This window comes from Triticum dicoccoides, chromosome 2A (assembly GCF_002162155.2).
Source record: "Triticum dicoccoides isolate Atlit2015 ecotype Zavitan chromosome 2A, WEW_v2.0, whole genome shotgun sequence".
In the NCBI taxonomy this organism is placed as follows: Eukaryota; Viridiplantae; Streptophyta; class Magnoliopsida; order Poales; family Poaceae; genus Triticum; species Triticum dicoccoides.
Genome location: NC_041382.1, coordinates 530,324,148 through 530,345,675, shown reverse-complemented (window position 1 = coordinate 530,345,675; position 21,528 = coordinate 530,324,148). Strand labels below are relative to the sequence as shown.

The 21,528-nt window shown below is 41.4% G+C and overlaps 1 long non-coding RNA gene across 2 annotated transcripts; it reads left to right on the top strand.

The window, feature by feature from the left end:
* The first annotated feature begins 26 nt into the window (after positions 1 to 26).
* Positions 27 to 9,499, top strand: LOC119355200. Of its 2 annotated transcripts, none has more exons than XR_005171502.1 (4): positions 27 to 235; positions 2,589 to 2,643; positions 2,789 to 2,920; positions 9,183 to 9,499. It is a non-coding gene; the product is annotated as an uncharacterized LOC119355200 (long non-coding RNA). The 2 variants fall into 2 exon arrangements; XR_005171501.1 differs by lacking the exon at positions 9,183 to 9,499 and adding an exon at positions 6,740 to 7,059.
* Positions 9,500 to 21,528: the final 12,029 nt, after the last annotated feature.

The window sequence follows — 21,528 nt, the reverse complement described above, 5'->3', positions numbered from 1 at the left end:
TGTGTTGAGGTGGAGATATTTCCCGATGCCTCCCATTCCTATCGTCCTTATGCGCTCCTTCCTCTTCCTTTTTGTTTGCTAAATCGATTTAGCAGAAAAACAGAACATATATGTGCATATATTCAGGTGATGTGAGATGTCCACTATGAGACAGGAAGAGGAAAAAGGAGGGCCTAAGAGCGGTGGGCATGGGACATGATGGAAAGCTAAAGACCTCAGTTCCTCGTCTAACACTGTAAGATGTTTTCTGTCAAAAAAAAAAAACACTAAGATGCTTTGTTTTGAGTTTCCTGATGCCTCTCATGCCTATTGTTCTTTGGTGTTCCTTCCTCTTCCTTCTAGTTTACACAACATAAAAAGGATTCATAGTAATAAATATGATTTCGTTCAAATTAATAACCCTGCATACTAGATTGCTATTTTCTGTGTTTGTTTGTCTCTTTGGCATGCCTTAATCCATTCATAAGACAAGATAAGATGTCGGCTTAACAAGGCTACTGGTTTATACTTCATAATTTAGTAGCACTGTAATTCATTTTTCAGATTCTAATCGCACCACGAAACACACCAAGACATTTTATTTACCTGTCAGGTATATTATATATACTAGGAAATCCTCTAGCATATATAACTGGATATTATTTGCGTTTAAGTACTTAATGTGTCAAGAAACCTTTAGACACTTACTTCTGTATTAACTAATTTATCAAGTTTGTTTACAAGCTTTGTCCCAAATGCTCAAATAGCATTAATGTTTAATGCCTATACATGTATGCAGATTTATGATGAAAGTAACACAGTATAGTAAAATAGTAGATCATCAAAGCAGTGAAATGATCTTTTAGATAAACCACACGACTAACATTTAAAGCGTGTCATTCTCTCTGCCCTGCAAACAAAATGTTATGACAGGCATATTAGGGGCTTAGCCTAGTGGGCTGTGGCCCAAGTTATCTTATCGTTATTAGGGGCTTAGCCCAATTATCTTATCGTTATTAGGGTGGTTTGCTTAGGAGTCAAGTAAACCTCTCTATATAAGGAGAGGAGATGTATCAATCTAATCAAGCAAGAAGCAATCAGTATTTGCTCGGCTTCCCTTAGGGAGCCGGGAGACCTAACCCTAGCCGCCTCTTGCGCCGCCGCCGCCTCTTCTCCACCACGCAAGGACGGCGCCCAGCCGCCGGCCGCCGCGCCCTCGACCTCGTCTTCCTCCATCTTTCCCCTACAATCTCCGCCCTAGAACCGGCAGAACCCTAGCTCCTAACACAAAAATACTGCTTTTCTGATGGAACTAGGAGACATACCTCTGTATCTATGTGACTCCCATTACATAGTTTGTACAAAGTTGAATGAACAATCTGCTTGTCAAGAATTGTTGTGGCAATAATCTGCACATTTGCAACCAAAGTTCAGTATTGTGCACTGCAATTTGCAACAGGAAGCCGTGTCGTCAAATGAACAATCATAAAACAGGATCACACAACTAAATTTACTGCATAACAGAAGCTTTCTTAACCCAAAGAGATTGACGACAATAACAGAGCATAGTTCTAGAATGTCCTCAATGTACAACCTTGTGTGACCAATAGCACAACCTTGTGTGATCCATGTACTTGATCTGTCTCAACTGCACTACCAATAGCCTAAAGATTGTAAAAACTTGTTGCCCATATTTCTTTTTCACAAGCGACTCTATCTATAATGCACACATAAAAAGATATGTGCATGTGAACTGTTAGTACGTAAAGGACAGGGGAGTGTTTTTTTAACTCAAATAAACTGTGAAACAGTAACACAATCTGGTACCCCCATTTTACGTGCTTCAACCATTTTGCGTAAATCTACAGAAAAACAGTACCACTGTCATGAGAATCTTACAAAAAGAACTTAGGGCCTCTTTGATTCGCGGGATTACAAAAACACAAGAATAGGAAAAACGTAGGATTGAAATGACATGTCCATTGGATTCCTATAGGATTTGAGTTTATTTGATTGTATCACAGGAAAAATAAAGGATTTCTTCCAAGAGGTTGGAGTGGATGCTACAATTCCTATGAAATGTAGTTCAAATGAATCCATAGGAAAAAATCCTATGGGATTCAATCCTGCGAATCAAACGATCAACGCAGGAAAAATTCCGAAGGATTCTTATCCTTCAAAAATCCTATGAAAATCCTTTGAATCAAAGAGGCCCTTAGGATGTACACTCAAAGGCTGACAAACTAAATTTGAACATCAAGTGTTTCTGAATCTTACAAAAAAGAACTTATGATGTGAACTCAAGGTTGCCATACTAAATTTGAACATCAGAGTTTGGAATGGAAGACAAGTAACTAGGAAAGTAAGTTTCTAAATATAATTTCCAGCTATTTTTTAGAGATTTTTTTTCACGCTTCGGTTGAATATTGTGATGTCACTGCATATAGCACAATTTACGAAATAGCAGGCCGTCAGTTCAGCAACCTATTGGTAACTAGGCTCGAACTAATTATGAAAACAGTGGAAGATGTCATAGTTATAGTACTTTTTCATGTATAGACCAAAGTTCAAATATAACTGATACATTATGGTACCACAATTCAATCCAGGAATTGGACTGGACTGGAACCAGTTTCCTTGTGGCACCCATCGCCTACTGGCAAGGTTTTACTTCCGAACCATAACATTTCATTTCTTGCAAGCTAGAACTGGACTCCATGCCAAGCATTTTACTGGTAGAACTTCGATGTATCAGACTTATGCAGAGTAAAAATATCAACAGTATCTTACCAAAAGTAAATGCTTCCAGGTCCTCACTGGAAGTAGTACACTGTAAATCCTCCAGAACTGGTGCTATCTGATCAAGTGTCATTGCTGGACCTCCTTCCTTTTGTCCTAGTTTCTCCAAAATACCATTTATTGATGATGTCACTGAAAAAAGGTAACTCACTGTTATATTTGCTGGAAATAATTCACAGTGCTTTGCAAGGTTGGTCTTTTCCCATTCTAGTGATATTATAGGGTTTTAAGTAAGGTATAGTGATTTTTCTTGCACCGATATCGATGGGACAACTATTAATCAAAACTGAAACCATGTAACTTGAGTGATAAATTGTCATAGTACACTGGTACCTCGCAAGTTGGTTACTTGCCTACTTGGTATCTTTGGAAGCATTGTGCTGGTAACGATTCTGCAAAATATTCTTATGCAATTAACCTAATGAGGTATACTAGATTTGTTTTATCCTCTTATGCCTCTTTCTATCCTCCTTGAAATCCAAGAGTAGAAAACTAAAACAAATGGCAGAAGGCGTGATTTCAACAAGCATATGCCATTATAGGAATAAACTAGCATATGGCATTCCTTAATCTGGCTCATTCAAGACCATGCCAAGCATGCTCGTTCTCCTGCTTATTACCTACTTTGCTGATCATCACCTTGTGGCACTTTAGAAATTGTTCGTCCCACAAGTTGGCCGAATGTTAGCCTCCCATTCAGAAGCAATCCGTCAATAAGAGCTTCTGACTGCAAGATACATAAATTCCATGCATAAGGTCATAAACTGTGGAAAAGCTACAAGTACTAAATGATTGTAGTCATAATGTTCCTGGACAAGATCACATATTTTGTAGCAAACACAGGAAGCACCAGAACTATTAGAATGTAAGTTCAGACAACGTATGTTATCTGTCAGTTTCTCAGCTATCAGCCAATCACAAACCAATAATTACCAGCATATTTGTCAAACACCTAAAAAAAGGATCAAATCAAGAACTTAGAATGTTTTTATTTTTGAAACAACCAACAAACTAATCGTCAACCAATCAGCATTTGGCATTGCCATGGTAACTGGAGCCATATTTTACAACCACATACTATGTTTTCTACCAGTTATCATTTTTAAGCAATGACTCATTCTCCTGGATAATCCCTAAGCTGTTAGGCTGTTCTGCATGGTATATCCACATATGTCAATGATTCCTGGACTTGCCGAGAGCTAGAATCAGTCTCCTTGCCAACTGCATAGTCATCTCTTGTTATTTCTCATTCAGACCTTGTACATGTACTCTATAAAGAGCAATTAATTCAACAGATAAGTGTGTTTATCTCGATGTCATTCATAGTATCAGAGTAGTCTTTGGATCATGCTAATCCAATCTAAACCATTCTTCCCTTGCCCCGTCAACCCACCTATGTTACCATGGGTGGAGAATAGAGAATAGCCACAACATCATCACAAGCTTCAAACCTAGAACCTAACGACTTCCATAAACTGCAGTCTAATGAATTCATTTATCGAGTAAAAATGCAAATAGTTTAGATAGTGAATATTACAATTCAAATTCAAATGGCAAAAGTCTAGACCACATCTGTATCCAGTAAGTTAAAGATAAACCCATGCCCATATGCACCCCTTAGAGAGTACATGTGCATTAAAAAACCAAAAATTGCAGTATTAGCACATGTTGAACATGTTACAGTGCGTATAGAAGAAAAAGGTTGTGCAAAAGTATGTTTATATCATCATATGTACACTGTACAAAAATAGTTTACTCATCCTGTGTGATATTTGTCAACTTCTTTTTGTGCAACGCAGATATGATCATCTTTCTGCAAAAAAGTTCGCTTGTATTCGGATTATAACATGCTCTAATGGAATGGGGGATTTTGAAGTGCACAAGTACTCAATCCTCAGGGGTGCATATGAACCTAGGTTCAGAGTGCATATATAAATAAGTGAGAACATACAGAATGTTAATTGTTCAGGAAAATCTTAACCATATTTGTATTTTGTCAAACATAGTAGTCCAATAATATAATGTGGATAATATGGACCCTTGACACTCCTAATAAGTGCAAGGATCATTGGAATAGTGTCATACATGGTGCCATGAACCAGTCTAACATGCTTAAAGATTAACCCAGAGGATGGATAGAGGATGTGAATACAACATTTGAAAAACTTGGAATGCTCAAGCTGAATAGTAGGAATATGAAACGGTTCATCTTGCACTACATATAGAAGAAAATGTTTGTCGACAAAAAGATGATAGGCCTTATGATCTTGAAGGAGCAAGAAGAATATTCAGACGTACAACACTAGAATAATTTGATTATGCTGAATGGCAAACTCCAGATAGAAAGGATTAACTAGCTTCTACTCCCTCTGTCCGGAATTAGTTGATGCTTAAACGGATGCATCGAGCATTGATACGTCTAGATACATCCGTTTGAGCGTCAACTAATTACGGAGGTAGTATTTTCCAACAGTGATTGCAGTATATCATGAAAGAGTAAAAGACAACCTCAGGACACCGTTCTAAAATTTGCAAGTACCTCACTCATGTCATCAACTCTAGATCAGTAATCAAGGTGAAGATGCATTGTTTTTTTTTTCAAGGATACGTCTGACGTATCGAGAAGATGCATTGTGATTGTTTTAACACATGCTAATAATCTTTAGCGTAATACTGATATCTCAGTTACCCAATGCCATCACCTCTAGACCATTAATCAAGGTCGATATGCATCTAGCAATGAGAATCACAAGGCACAATTCATAGGTGCACAAAATCTACAGTACCATCTGCTCCACACTGATTTCGGCATTCAGAGAATTATGGCTGCTGTTTAATCAATCCAGACTTTCAACAAGCAAGCGTGAACTAAAATCAAGGTCACATCAAAGTAAATACCTCTGGAATGTCCGCACGGATAACAGAGATGAACTTTGAGAAGCGCAACCGATGCAGGACATTATCGAATATGGCCAAGTAGAGCGTCACCCTCCTATAGCCTACAATCACAGAAAAATGGAGTCACAGATGAAGTAAACATGCGTTAAATGAAATTTACACAGAAAGATATCATGTGTTGGTTCTCTTACTTCTGCATCATCGTAATTGCTATCATGTGTTGGTTCTCTTGCTTCTGCATCATCCTAATTACTAAACATAACATCCCTTTCATATGGGAACCGTCTAACTCGTTGAAATCTGAACTAATTCATATGAAAAAACAGGATCATATGACAAACTTGTTCATCTACCTTGATTTGCATGATCTTGTTTTGCTTTGGATGTCCATGAAGAAACCAAAATCTAAATGAAATCTAAGTTGTTCCTAATAAGAATTTTTGATCGGGATGACTCGTGGTACAGGAGGACAACACTTTCAAGGTCTATGAGGATATAATGCTTTATTTCGGATCCGTTGCAACATACGGGCACTTTACTAGTATATGGAAAAGGACCGGTTAGTCGTAGAAACATAAACAAGCACACTAGAAACATAAACAAGCACACTTTCAGACTTATTTAGATGAGACACAAAACTTTAATACATAGAATGATACCAGTTCCCTTATGTTGAACTCATGTTGTAGACAAAATCAGATCAATGACACACCACTACTGACCACTGTAATTAAGAGTCATAGTATAAATTAGAGTGAGAAATATGGTAATTAGCTCACAAAACATGTAACAATACATGCATTGCAGATTTTCTTAGCATCAATTAGCATCCACCGTGTAAAATGATCTGAATTGGATAAACTGTTCCTAGAGACTTCACACATGCACATAGCAAACTAATGAAAATATACGGAGGCTAGCAAGAAACAATCACTTTGAAAACTCTAAACTCCAATGAAATTTGTACATGATCATAAAAAGATGTTTCTTGTATATTGTTTAGACGTGCAGAATAAGGCTTGTTTTGTCCACTCTAGAACCTTCTTGGGTGTTTGTGTTGCAGCCGGGGTGATTTGATTCTTCTAGTGATGGTGGCCGAGCTACAAGGTTTTGTAATTACGACGTACTTCGATGGCTGGAAGAAGTATTGAAATCTCTTCAATTCGTTCTTTGTGTTTGAACCTTGTCCCAAAAATACTAGGTGATTCATCGTGTTGTTTAGGCGATTCATACTGAACCGATGTGTATAGTGAGTTTAGACTGAAATATATGATCATTTTACCTTCATGTATTTAACTCGTAGGGGTTGTGGCCGATGGTTTCCTTGGTCTCCTTGCATGTATGTAGTTTTGTACAACCTTCAGAATTTGGATACTAAAGTACTTATAGAATGATAGCCCTAGCCCTATACACATTTTTTTCTATTGATAAAATGGCCTATATACATTTGGTTTTGCTGATAAGAGATCTCTAGGATCATGGGATAATCACATTTGTCATTTTTAATAGTGCAGCTCACCTCATAACTACCTAGAGTATCAATTTATTGTCACTTCATGGTTCTTTCCCCATTGTTCTGTAATGTTTCCAAGTTTACATAGAGTGTTTAATTTGTCCAAGTTCATGCTATTTTTATCTCATATCTTATTGCTACACGTTTTCATACTTCATAAATGCACAGGCTGATACAAATATTATGTACCTGTTTTGGATATGGGTAATAAAGATAAGAAGATATCTTTCCACACATGCCCTAAATTAAGAGTAGAGGACAATAGGACAGGGCCAGTGATTATGTGGCCCCATTATCATTGACTTTAGAATGGTGCCCCCATGCACCAGATGTCTCCATTTCTTTCTCCTCAAAGGTTCTGCATATGATGCACCACCCATTATTTATACCTCAACGCTGAAACACTTCGTCCAGCGTTTTGTTAGATTTGTAGGCACTGAAAGTAAGCCGGGAAGAGGAAGAAAGAGAGCTCAAGAGCACTAGGAATGGGAACATGGAGGAAAGCCCTGCTTGTTTGTTTGCACCTCTAGTCTCAGGGATGCAAATATTTGGCATGCATGGATCCTTTCCTGATGCCTCCCATTCCTACCGTTCTTGTGCACTCCATCCCCTTCCTTTAGGATTGCATCAGTAGATTTGTTGGAGAAACAATCGACATGTGTCCACATATTTAGATAACTTGAGAGCTTGAAGGTGAGCCGGGAAGTGGAAGAAAGAGGGCATAAGAGCAGTGGGAGTGGGAACATGGAGGAAAGCCTAACTTGCTTTGTTTCATCTTTAGTGTTGGAGGTGGGAACTTGCTTGGTGTTTCCCAATGGCTCTCATTCCTATTGTTCTCAAGCACTCCTCCCTCTTCCTTTTTTGGCTTGCTTGGTTGCTTTAGCTTAAATAGAAACCAAATATATGTGTGCACATGTTTAATGTGGGATCTCAAGAGCGAGCTAGGAAGAGGAAGAAAGAGAGGGTGTAAGAGCAGTGGGAGTGAGAACATAGAGCAAAGCCTAACTTACTGATTCTTCATCTCTTGTCTTGAGGTGGGAATGTAGTTTGGCATTTCCCGATGCCTCTCATTCCTATCGTTCTTAGGCGCTCCCTCCTCTTCCTTTTTGATTGCTAAATCACTTTAGGAAAAAAAGCACATATGTGCATATATTTAGATGATATGAGAAGAGGTCCTAAGTGTAGTGGGCATGGGAACATGATGGAAGGCTAAGTCTCTCTGAAAGAGACTTTGGTTGAGTTTTCCCGATGCTTCCCATGACTATTGTTCTTTGGTGCTCCTTCCTCTTCCTTTTGGGTCGCACACATGAAAAATATTCATAGTTTAAAATGATTTGGTTCAAATTCATTCACCCTACATAGTTGGATTTGCAAATTTCTATGTTAAATGGCGCACATGTTCATCTCTAGATTATTCCACACAAGAGTCCTTATCATGTCAAGATTATTATTCAGGTATTATATATATGAAGTATACATCTCTATATCTGATAAAGGGCATTCGTAGAAACATAAACACATTTTTAGACTTAACAAGATGAAACACACAACTTTAACACATAGAATGGTACAAATTCTTCATTGGTTCCTCAGGTTGTACTCATGCTGGAGACAAAATCACATCAATGGCACACCACTGCTGACCACTGTAGCTAAGAGTACAACAGAAATCGGAGTGCGAAAGATGGTAATTGGCACACACAAAATGTAACAATATGTGCATTACGGCTTATTTTTATCATCAATTCCTAAAGAGTTCACACATGGGATAGCAAACTAATGGATATATACATAGGCTAGCAAGAACAACCATGACCGTAACAAGATATATCTGCAGCTTCAAAAATTGTAAACTCCAATGGAATTTGTACACTTGATCATAAAATGGTGTGGGATTTTAAATATTGTTTAGATGTGTGGGATAAGGCTTATTCCCCACTCTTGAACTTCGCTGGTTGTTTGCATCTCAACTCGGGTGCTTTAATCCTTGAAGGGATGGTGGCCGAGCTACGAGGTTGAATCGGGAAGTACTTCAATGGGTGGAAGAGTACCCTACTCTCTTGGGGATCTTGTTTTTCCTTTGTATCTGAACCTTGTTCTTAAAATACTATGTGTATAGTTTAGACTTTAGACTGAATATCTGATCGCTATACCTTCATGTGTTTTCCTCCTAAGGATAGAGGGTGATGGTTTCTTTCGAGACATGTTTTTTCCTATATTTTAATTAGTTAAATAATAGGACTATACACATTTTTTCTTGATAAAGTGACCTATAATTTTTTTTGGTTTTGCTGATATGAGTGTTTTCTAATCATGTTTTAGTCACATTCTGCCATGTGTAATAATGCAGCTCATGTCCGAAGTACCTTATGTTCCAATTAATTACCACTTCGATGGCTCTTTGTCATTGTTTTGTAATTTTCCAAGTTCACTTATTTACTTAAGAGGGTTTATTTTTTTCTAAGTTCATATTATTTTTTGCTCATAACTTCTTATTACCACATATTTTTCCTCTATAAATACACAAGTTGTGTTCGCACACGAACACGTCACCGTGTACCTCCAACGCCGAGGGTGATGCACCACAGCTCACGCCGAAGGAGACCCGTCCGGAAGCGCGGTACACAAGCAATCCGGCGGGTGCTTTTCAGGACCCGAAACCCCACGCGCCCGGGAGAGACCCCGTCTGAACGTGCGGCGGCTATGGGCTGCCCTAGGTCGGTTCGCCCGCCCCTAGAGCCTCGAGGATCGCTGCCCTTCAACACGAAGAACGAATGAAGAACGAGAGAGAAAGATGTAAAACTAGGGTAAAAAGTAGATGTGTTTTGCGATTGTGTGTTGTTATTCAATCGGCCGTCACCCCTTACATATATATAAGGCGGCTGGACTTTTCGTACAAGAAAAGAACTCAAATCCCGTCCAAAACATCAAAAGATAACCTAACTCGGACTACGAGGGCCGGAACTCTCGGTCAGCCCGGAACTTTTGGGCTGAAATTATATCAAGTAGCCCTCTTGCACTGAATCTGCAGGTTGCATACTACTTCGGATGACAATGATCCCAAAAGCAAAGTTGTAGATCTTGCAATGGACAAAAACTCTTCAGTTGATCACTTTTTCATCCGAGGTCATCTTGATGCAAAATCAGCCCCGCAAATCTGCAAACAATGTTAAAATTTCAGTTTTCGAGGCGCACCACGTGCAAACTCTCGGTTTAGCCCGGAACCTCTCCGGAAGTTTTGCCCGGAACTTCCGGGGCAAACTTATGCAGCACACTGTTTTGGCTCTAACTTTTGCATACGAACTCCAATTTAAACGTTTTTTATATCGAAATCGATCGTCTCGACGAGACGAAGACAACCCATGTAGGAACTTTTCCCATAGGACGTCGTCTTGAAGGCCTAATTGGCCGAACAATACTCTGAACACAAAATTATAAAAAATTTGAGCATAGTTTCGGCCCTTGAGATGAGGTCGGATGGCGATAACCCAAACTTCAAAGATGTTCATATCGACAATATAAAACTTTTTCATGTAGATCACTTCTCTATTTGAGGCCATCTTAATCAAGTTCTTAACCGCGCCAAAATTTGGTGTCAACACATGCTCCCCTGTTTTTCGGTAAAACTTGCGTGCCGAAAAATAACTTGCACGATGCTTTTCCTAAGGACGATGTCAACACTCCATCGGCCATTTTATGTGCTTAGGGCGATAATTTCTATATCGGCCATGTTTAACTTCTTGTTTACATCATACCCTGGAACCGATTACCACCAATCAGCTTTAAAGAGATGGGAATGAACCCGTTCCTCGTAGCACTAAGGAAATCAAACTCTGAGAGGTCACGCCCTGTTAAGAAAGTAACATCCGGATGATTCCAATCCATCGATGCATCGGCCAAAGCAACACAAGCCGAATTATCCGCGTGAATGACTTCTACCTCATCATCGACCCACTGTATTAAGAATTGATGCATGGTAGATGGCACACATTGGTTAGCATGAACCCAATCGCGGCCTAATATAACATTATAGTTACCTTGCACCTCGGCGATGAAGAATATGGTGGCCAAAGTTTTGCTTCCCACGGTGAGTTCCATGCACATCACACCTTTGGCCCCTGTCTTTTCTTTACCGTCAAATCCATTAAGTACCATATTGGTCTTCATCAATGCATCATTATCTAATCCCAACTTCTTGAAGACCGAGTAGGGCATAAGATTTACCACAGCACCACCATCAACGAGCATCCTAGCAACCGGCGATCCGTTAATATGACCTTTGAGGTACAATGGCTTCAAGTGTTTCACCGGTTCTTTTGGCTTCTCGAAGATAGCGTTCTTTGGACCAAAATCCAGTTGAGCCACCTCCCCTTCTTCACCTATAGCACGAAACTCGGCTGGTAAGTAATACACCATATTAATATCCATACCTTCCCGAACCGGCGTAGAGTCGTAATCCACCATCTCATCTTCATCCCCCAATGTGTATATTGGGCTCAAAGTTTCCTCAATTGAAGGGGATTTTTCAGGTGGTGTGGACGATGTAATAGGGGTCGCATCATCCTCTTTTGGTGGTGAAGATGTTGCTGCAGCTAATGTAGAAGCATATGTGTTTTGTTTTTGTTTAGGCCTCCACACTTGTTTTGTGAGTGCCATGGGCCGAATTTCACTTAACAATTCGTCCCTTTGCCTCTCCTCTTTGTGCTCTACTTTCTCGTGGTTCCTCATGCGTTGTAATCTCCTTTTCATGGTCTTGGTTAAATTGGAAGGACACCACTTAGGTTGAGTATATTTGGGATCCCTTGGTTTGGCCTTGCTTGTGCTCGCCTCATGATCACTAACCATGGAACCCTGCTGAACAATAACAATATCACCATTAGAAGTAGCCAGATTACCAACAACCGGCTTTTCGATCTCCTTTTGCTTGTCGCATTCTGAAATTTCCGCATTAGATGACTTAACACGCCACACTTTTTTATTGGCCTTACATGGAGAATTTTTTTTGGACGATTAGCACCATAGCTCAAACGGCCTTGTGTGGGATAATAAAGCCTCTCGCGAGCAGGCCTTCTAGGTGCTGCCCACCCCATATGGAAAGCATAAGGAGCCATTGGGGGCTGCCCCCATCCTCCACTGAAGCCTCTCATGTAATATGGCGCATAGGAGGGTTGTGGCATCCATGGTGTCGGTGCCCATGACCCATATGGCCTTGCATATCGTCGAAACTCTTGCTCCGGAGGCAATCTTGAACGCTTTGAATGTGATGGCCGATTAGAGCTAGAACCGACTGCTTGACTTGCATATTTGGATAGCAACATATTAAAAGTTGGCTTGATTATATTGTTCTTAGTTTCATTCTTTTTCCACTTGCCAACTTCTGAATTCTTGGGCTTGATCAATTTAACATGAGCATCCTCTTGTACTTGTGGTTGCCCCCCGAGTATAGCATTTTTTATAGTGATCTTCAACACTTCCTTACCATCGGGTTGCTTCTCAAGCACAATCTTTCTTCCCAAGACCTTGTCGCCCTCCTTGCTATTCCTGGGTTCACCAATAACAACATTATCTTTATTAGCGGATTCGGCTATGTTAGGCCGAATTAACATTTTCTTCCCTTCCAAGTCTATGGTGTTTATGGGGAAGGGCTGCTTATCAACTTGCATCTCAGCAAAATTCAATCGTCCGTCATTAATGGCCGATTGTATCTGTCATCGAAAAACATTGCAATCGTTAGTAGCATGAGAAAATGAATTATGGTGCTTATTGAGAAAATGAATTATGGTACTTGCAATAAGCACGCCGTTTCAGCTCTTCAAACGGCGGTATGGTGTGTGATATTCTAATCATCTTATCTTGCAAGAGAGAATCAAATATTTTATCACACTTTGATATATCAAAAGTAAACATCATCTCCTCATCACGATTCTTGCGAATCGGCTTAAGAGCATTGCACATATAGGGTTTGGCCTTTGAGGACCAAACAAATTCAGTAGTATAGACATCAACCTCATCGTCTGAATTATCATCATTGTGTTCAATCATATGCATTCTAGGACGATCAGTTGTTGACCTATGGACCTATTTACTTCGACTCTCTTGGGCCAAAGATTTTTGTAAGACTTGATTAATGCTCAAAAACTCATAACTTTCTAGCCTCTCTTTAATGTGAGTTTTCAAACCATTGAGAACAAGATCTGCCAAGTCTCTCTCAGTTATCACTAAGCTATAACATCGGTTTTTTATATCTCTAAATCTCTTGACATAATCGGTGACCGATTCATCATGTTTTTGCCTAACCGATGTAAGATGTGACAACTTAAGCTCATTATCGCCGCTATAAAAGTGATCATGAAACTTTTGCTCTAATTGCGACCATAAGAGAATTGAACCATGTGGTAAAGCAGCAAACCATGAAAATGCGGTGCCAGTTAAAGACAGGGGAAATAAACGCACTTTCAACTCTTCTATGGAACCCGCTTCACCCAACTGTGCTAGATACTGACTCACATGCTCCCAAGTCGTTTTCGTACCCTCACCACTAAATCTAACAAAATCAGGAACCTTATAACCTTGAGGGTAAGAAATCGCATCGAAGTGTTCAGGATAAGGCTTTTGGTACACACGACTCTTTACTTTCGACTCGTTTCCGAAAGTTTCTAGAAACATCTTATGCAAATCCTCCCTTAATTTAGCTAAAATTGGATTCGAGGTAGATGACGATGTTTGTGGCAATGACATAGGAGCAACCTGAGTACTAGCTATTGGTGCCACTTGTGAGATGGGCGCCGAACCATAATTCGGCGGAAGACCAAACATGCTTGCGCCTATGGATGGTGTGACAAAGTGATTCGGCGTTGACACCGAATTGGGCACACTCATAATAGGATTAGGGTATGTAGGTGTAGCCACAAGCTGGTTGGTTTGTGTAGGGTAAAAATTCAACGGCATATTATATTGTTGTTGCATAGATGGTGCCGATGAAATAGGTAAAATTGGACTAGGTTTTCGGATATACCAACAATACCATTAGATGATGGAGGCATATTTTTCTGAGCATTAGCACTAGCCACAAAAGAATTGTATGCCATCACATTACCCTTACTAACAAGACTTTCAATCATAGCCACTTGCTCTGGAGAAAAAACCTTACTCATAGCGATCACACCTTGTTCGTTGATGAGGGGAGGAAAATTGACGTTTCCAGCCGGAGTGATGTTGCCTTGACGGTCCTTCTTGAAACTTGAAAGAAACGCTTCCAAATCCTCCTCCTCGCGCTTCTTCTTGAGCGCCTCAAAAGCCTCTTCACGCTGCTTCTTGCGTGCTTCGTAGGCTTGGCGATGTTCATCTGATAGTTCATCAAGACCCGGCTTAATGATGTTATCGGCGTCAACTTCTGAGGGCTTGGGGAGATTAGACATGGTTGATGATGATTCTTGATCTTCCGTCCCCAACAGAGTCGCCAAAAAGTGTGTTCGCACACGAACACGTCACCGTTTACCTCCAACGCCGAGGGTGATGCACCGCAGCTCACGCCGAAGGAGACCCGTCCGGAAGCGCGGTACGCAAGCAATCCGACGGGTGCTTTTCAGGACCCGAAACCCCACGCGCCCGGGAGGGACCCCGTCTGAACGTGCGGCGGCTATGGGCTGCCCTAGGTCGGTTCGCCTGCCCCTAGAGCCTCGAGGATCGCTGCCCTTCAACACGAAGAACGAATGAAGAACGAGAGAGAAAGAACAAAGGAGGGATGTAAAACTAGGGTAAAAAATAGATGTGTTTTGCGATTGTGTGTTGTTATTCAATCGGCCGTCACCCCTTACATATATATGAGGCGGCTGGACTTTCCGTACAAGAAAAGAACTCAAATCCCGTCCAAAACATCAAAAGATAACCTAACTCGGACTACGAGGGCCGGAACTTCTGGGCTGAAATTATATCAAGTAACCCTTTTGCACTGAATCTGCAGGTCGCATACTACTTCGGATGACAATGATCCCAAAAGCAAAGTTGTAGATCTTGCAATGGACAAAAACTCTTCAGTTGATCACTTTTTCATCCGAGGTCATCTTGATGTCGAAATCGGCCCCGCAAATCTGTAAACAATGTTAAAATTTCAGTTTTCGGGGCGCACCGCGTGCAAACTTTCGGTTTAGCCCGGAACCTCCCCGGAAGTTTTGCCCCGAACTTCCGGGGCAAACTTATGCAGCACACTGTTTTGGCTCTAACTTTTGCATACGAACTCCGATTTAGACGTTTTTTATATCAAACTCGATCGTTTCGACGAGACAAAGACAATCCGTGTAGAAACTTTTCACATAGGACGTTGTCTTGAAGGCCTAATTGGCCGAACAATACTTTGAACACAAAATCATAAAAAATTTGAGCATAGTTTCGGCCCTTGAGATGAGGTAGGATGGCGATAACCCAAACTTCAAAGATGTTCATATCGACAATATGAAACTTATTCATGTAGATCACTTCTCTATTTGAGGCCATCTTAATCAAGTTCTTAACCGCGCCAAAATCTGGTGTCAACAAGTTGATACGTATATGTGGATATATTCAAATAGTATGAGATGCCCATTATGAGACACAGGAGGAAGAAAATAGGATATAAGAGCAATGGGCATGGGAACATGATGGAAGGTTAAAGCCCTCGTTCCCTATCTAACACTTGAGGAGGCTTTGATTTTATTTTTTATGCCTTCCATGCCTATAGTTCTTTGATGCTCATTCCTCTTCCTCTTGGATCGCACAACATAAAAAGATTCATAGTATAACATGATTTGATCAAGTTCATACACCTTGCATAGCAGGAGGGTTAATTTCCGTGTTTTTGGCATGCTTTAATCCATCGGCAAGATAAGATGCCTGATTGTTAACTACTTTATACTTTATCATTTAGTATCATGATTTATGTTCCAGATTCTGCTAGCAGAACCAAACACATGTTTAGCCCTAGATGATTCTAAGATGATTGCATATCATCCCAAGACAATTAACTATATATATCAAGTATGCATCTATATCTGGAAACAAAGTCCATGTAGTCATAGAAACATATACTAGTGCATTTTCGAATTTAGCAAGACGATACACACAACTTCAAAACATACAATGGAAAAAAAATTCTCCACTAGTTCCATTCGGTTGAACTCAATTTGAACATGAATAGAATCAATGACACACCCTACTGACCATTGACGCTAAGATTAGGAGCAGAAGTCAGAGTGAGAAAGATGGTAATTAGCAAACATAACATGTAACATTGTATGCATTGAAGATCAATTTTAGCATCGGTTAGCATCCACCCTGTAAAATGATCCAAATCAGATAAACTATTCTTATAGAGTTCACACATGGGCATCACAAACTAATAGATAAATAACACTTACTAGCAAGAAACAACATGGAATGGTTTATCTACAGCTTCACAAACTCTAAATTCCAATGGAATTTTTACACTTGATCATAAAATAGTGTTGGTTTTTTAAATACTATTTAGACGTGCGTCTTATTTCCCCCACTCTCAAACTTTAGTGGGTGATCTGATCCGTGGGATGGTAGCCAAGTCACAAGCTTGTAACCGTGAAGTACTGTACGTATGGAAGAAGTACCAAACTCTACTAGATGCTTCAGCATGTTGCCTGACTGGCCCATGTTGAATTGATATGTATAGCGAGTTCATACGAGTATGTGACTAGTATTCTTCCACCAAGGGATTGTGACTGATGATTCCTATTTTCCTCTATTTTTCCGTCCATGTATTTGTGTACAACCTACACAATTTGGATGCTAAATTACTTACAATATAGCAAGCGTGTATTAATTTTCCTCTAGAAAATGAAATGCACACCCATTCAAGTTTTGTTGTTGCGAAATCAGTTTAATCATGGACTAATCACATTATCATATTTTCTAGTGTAGCTAATATATATCGTCCATGTGTAGCAATTGTATTTGGAATATTCTTTTCCATTCTTTTGTATTTTTCCTTAGTTTAATTTATCCAAGTTCTTATTAGTTTTGGCTTTAGCTCATAACTTCTACTTGCCACCTAATTTTTTTGCTTCATATTATTCTTATTTTTATATCATAACATTTAGTTCTATACAAATGCACAATTTGATAGTGATATGATATACCATCCTTCATATGTTGGTAAGCAGAAGATCTCTGTGCATGTGCTATAAATTAATAGTACATAGCAATAAGACAAAGCCAGTTATTGTGTGGCCCCATTGTTATTGATTGTGGAATGGTTCTCTATGCACCAGGGTCTTCATTGCTTGCTCTCCCTAATGTTCTCTATAGAGTGGCCTACAATCTATATATATAACGCAAAGCTGAATTACATTGTCCAACAATTCAAGCTTGGTGTTTACTTATTTTTAATTTTGTAAGCACTAAGAGTAAGCCGTGAAGAGGAAGAAAGAGATACATTAAGAGCGCTAGGAATGAGAACATGGAGAAAAGCCAAACTTATCTGTTTTCACCCGTGCTGGAGGTGCAAATATTATGTTTGGTATTTTTCTGATGCCTCCCATTCCTATGGTTCTTGAGCACTCTGGCATGCAAAATATCTTAGCAGAGAATTATGGATATATGTGCATAGACTTTAGATAATTTGAGATATAGAAGGCAAGTTGGGAAGAGGAAAAATAGAGGGCCTTAGAGTAGTGGAAATGGGAACATGGAGGAAAGCCTAACTTGCTCGGTTTTCACCTCTAGTGTTGGAGGTGAGAATTCAGTTTGGTGTTTCCCGATGCCTCCCATTCCTATTATTCTAAAGCACTCCTTCCTCTTCCTTTGTTGGCTTGCTTGGTTGCTTTAGTTTAGAAACCAAATACATGTGTGTGCATATTCAACCTAAGATCAGAAAAATGAGCTAGGAAGAGGAAGAAAGAGAGGGCCTAAGAGAAATGGGAATGAGAACATTGAGGAAAGCCTAACTTATTGGTCCTTCACCTCTTGTGTTGAGGTGGAAATCTAGTTTGGTATTTTCTGATGCCTCTCATCCCTATTGTTCTTAAGCACTCCTTTCTCTTCCTTTTTTACTTGCTAAACAGTGTAGTAGAAAAACTAAACATATATATGGATAAATTCATATGATATGAGATGCCCATTGTAAGATAGGCAAAGGAAGGGGAGATGAGCTAAGAGTAGTGCGCATGCGCACATAATGGAAGGCTAAACCATAGCTCCTTGTCTAACACTGGATGAGGCTTTGGTTTGAGTTTTCCTGATGTCTCCATGCCTATTGTTCTTTGGTGCTCCTTCCTCTTACTTTTGAATCACACAACATAAAAATATTTCATAATTAACATGATTTGGATGAAGTTCATACACCCTACATAACTGGAGGGTTATTTTCTGTGTTTTTGGCATGCCTTAGTTGGAGAGAATAATGTTTGCCTTGATAACATCAGTTACAGAGTACAGGATTTATACATCAGAGAGGCGCAGTCATGCCCTACAAAATAGGCACGCAGGCCCTGGCATGATGCGATCCACAATTACAGGAGTGTACAACAATAATCCCGTTACAGCCTATACAAATATCTAACACCCCCCTCAGCCGGAACTCCGTGTGCTAGGACGTTGAGGCTGCTCCTGAAGTCATGGAAGACTGGCGACGGTAGGCCTTTGGTGAAGAGATCGGCAAATTGAGAGGAAGAAGGGACATGCAGGACCCGGGCTTCGCCAAGTGCCACGCGATCACGGACGAAGTGCAGATCGATCTCAACATGTTTAGTGCGTTGATGCTGAATGGGATTGCACGCAAGATAAGAGGCACTGATGCTATCACAATAGACTACTGTGGCACACCGAGGAGGATGCTTGAGCTCATAGAGGAGGTGACGGAGCCAACATGCCTTGGCAACACAATTAGCCACAACACGGTACTCAGCTTCGGCGCTTGAGCGAGAAACGGTAGGCTGTCGCTTGGAGGACCATGAAACAAGGTTGGACCCAAGAAACACGCAGAACCCCGAGGTCGAGCGACACGTGTCCGGGCACCCTGCCCAATCGGCGTCGGTGTAAGAGACAAGGTCATGAGAAGAGGATTTGTAGAACTGAAGGCCATAGTGTGGGTGCCTTGCAAGTAGCGTAGAATCCTCTTGATGAGTTGCATGTGGGTGTCCCGAGGCTCATGCATGAACAAACACACTTGTTGGACAACATAAGCGATGTCCGGACGGGTGAGTGTGAGATATTGAAGCGCGCCGGCGAGACTACAATAGTGGGTAGGGTTGGAAAGAACAACGCCGGCGGTAGAAGATACTTTGGAGCTAGTATCTATAGGGGTGGACACCAGTTTGCAGTTTAACATCTTGGCTCGCTCTAAAATCTCCAAGGTATATTGTTGTTGGCAAAGAAAGAGACCCGAGGAGTTGGGGGTCACATTGATCGCAAGAAAATGATGTAGGGCACCCAAGTCGGTCATAGAGAATTCGGACTTGAGGGACCGAATGATGAGCTCTAAGGTGGTGGTGGAGTTGTCAGTGAGAATAATGTCGTCGACATAAACCAACAAATAAGCAATGGTGGAACCACGGTGTAGAATGAAGAGAGATGTGTCACTCTTGGAAGCTCGAAAGCCAAGAGAGAGCAAATACGATTGAAAGCGGAGAAACCAAGTACGGGGTGCTTGTTTGAGACCATAGAGAGACTTACGAAGAAGACAAACATGGTCCGGAAAGGAAGGATCGACAAAGCCCGCCGGTTGAGAGCAATACACTGTTTCATTGAGATCACCGTGCAATAAGGCATTCTTGACATCAAGTTGATGGATAGGCCAAGCTTGAGAGGTTGCAATACTGAGGACAACACGAATGGTTGCTGGTTTGACCACCGGACTGAAAGTTTCAACATAGTCCACACCCTCGCTTTGAGTGAAGCCACGCACCACCCAACGTGCTTTGTAGTGTGCCAAAGAGCCGCCCGTGTTGAACTTGTGGCAAAAACTCCATTTCCCCATGACAACATTGACACCTGCAGGCTTAGGCACCAAAGACCAAGTAGAGTTGTTCATTAAAGCGTTAAATTCATCTAACAAAGCTTGTTCCCAATTGGGATCTTTGAGGGCAGATTTGTAGGTAGGAGGAAGTGGTGAGATAGCATGGGAGGTGGAGTCGACAAGGAACAAGCGCTTGGGCATGCAAAAACCGGACTTAGCGCGGGTGGCCATTGTATGATTATTTTTGGTAGGTGCAACGGGAATGGCACGAGGGGGAAGGCGTGGAGCGGTGTAGTTGGTGGTGCGGAAGACGAGTAGGAGCTGGTGGGGTACACTGGTGAATGGGGCGAGCCAACAGGCGCGAAAGGCGGGGAGGATTCGGGGGAAGGTTCGACGCTGCAGGAGGTGCGGAATCTGAGGAAGATTGCGGCAGGAGGGGACCGGGCGAAGTGCGCGGGCCAGGGGAGGGGTGGCAGCGGTTGAGTGGGTGGTTGGGGAACGAGTGGAGGCCGCGGACGGGGTAGGCGAGTCGCGACGCGGCGAGTGGGGCGGGGAGGTGGGATCCGAGGGGATCGGGTGGGGCCCGGGCGTGTCGGGTGGAGGTGGGTAGGTTGCGGGATCTGAGATGACAGGGCGGGTAGGTGAGATCTGCTGGCTGGGATTTTCTGTGGACGTGGGGTTTTGTGACATGCATGTGGAGGACGGGGTATAAGGAAATACCGTTTCGTCAAAAATGGCGTGCCTAGAAACGATCACACGGCGAGAGGTGAGATCATAACAACGATATCCCTTGTGTTCCAGGGGGTAGCCCAAGAAAATACAGCGAGCCGAGCGTGGCGATAATTTGTGATCGTTGGTGGCATATAGGTTAGGGAAACACAAACACCCAAAGACACGTAGATGATCATATGAGGGATGGGAGCCGTGGAGAAGAAAATATGGTGTAGAATTGTTGATGGCGCGGGAGGGCCTTCTGTTGAGAAGGTAGGTGGCGGTGTGGAAGGCTTCGACCCAGAATGGGCGTGTGAGATGGGCTTGGAAGAGAAGGGAGCGCACAATGTCATTGGTAGTGCGAATGAGACGTTCGGCTTTTCCATTTTGAGGCGATGTGTGAGGGCAGGAGAAGCGATAGGCAATGCCGTTGGAGGAGAATAAGGAGCGGAGAGAAGAGTTGATGAATTCGCCGCCGTTGTCACACTGCATGCTCTTGATCACCACGCCGAATTGGGTATGAACAAATGTAAAGAAACGTTGTAAGATGGTGGATGTGTCGGATTTATTGCGTAATGGAAAAGACCACGAGTAGTGAGTGTAATCATCAAGAATAACCAAGTAGTATTGAAAACCAGAAAAGCTTACAACAAGCGAGGTCCACAAGTCG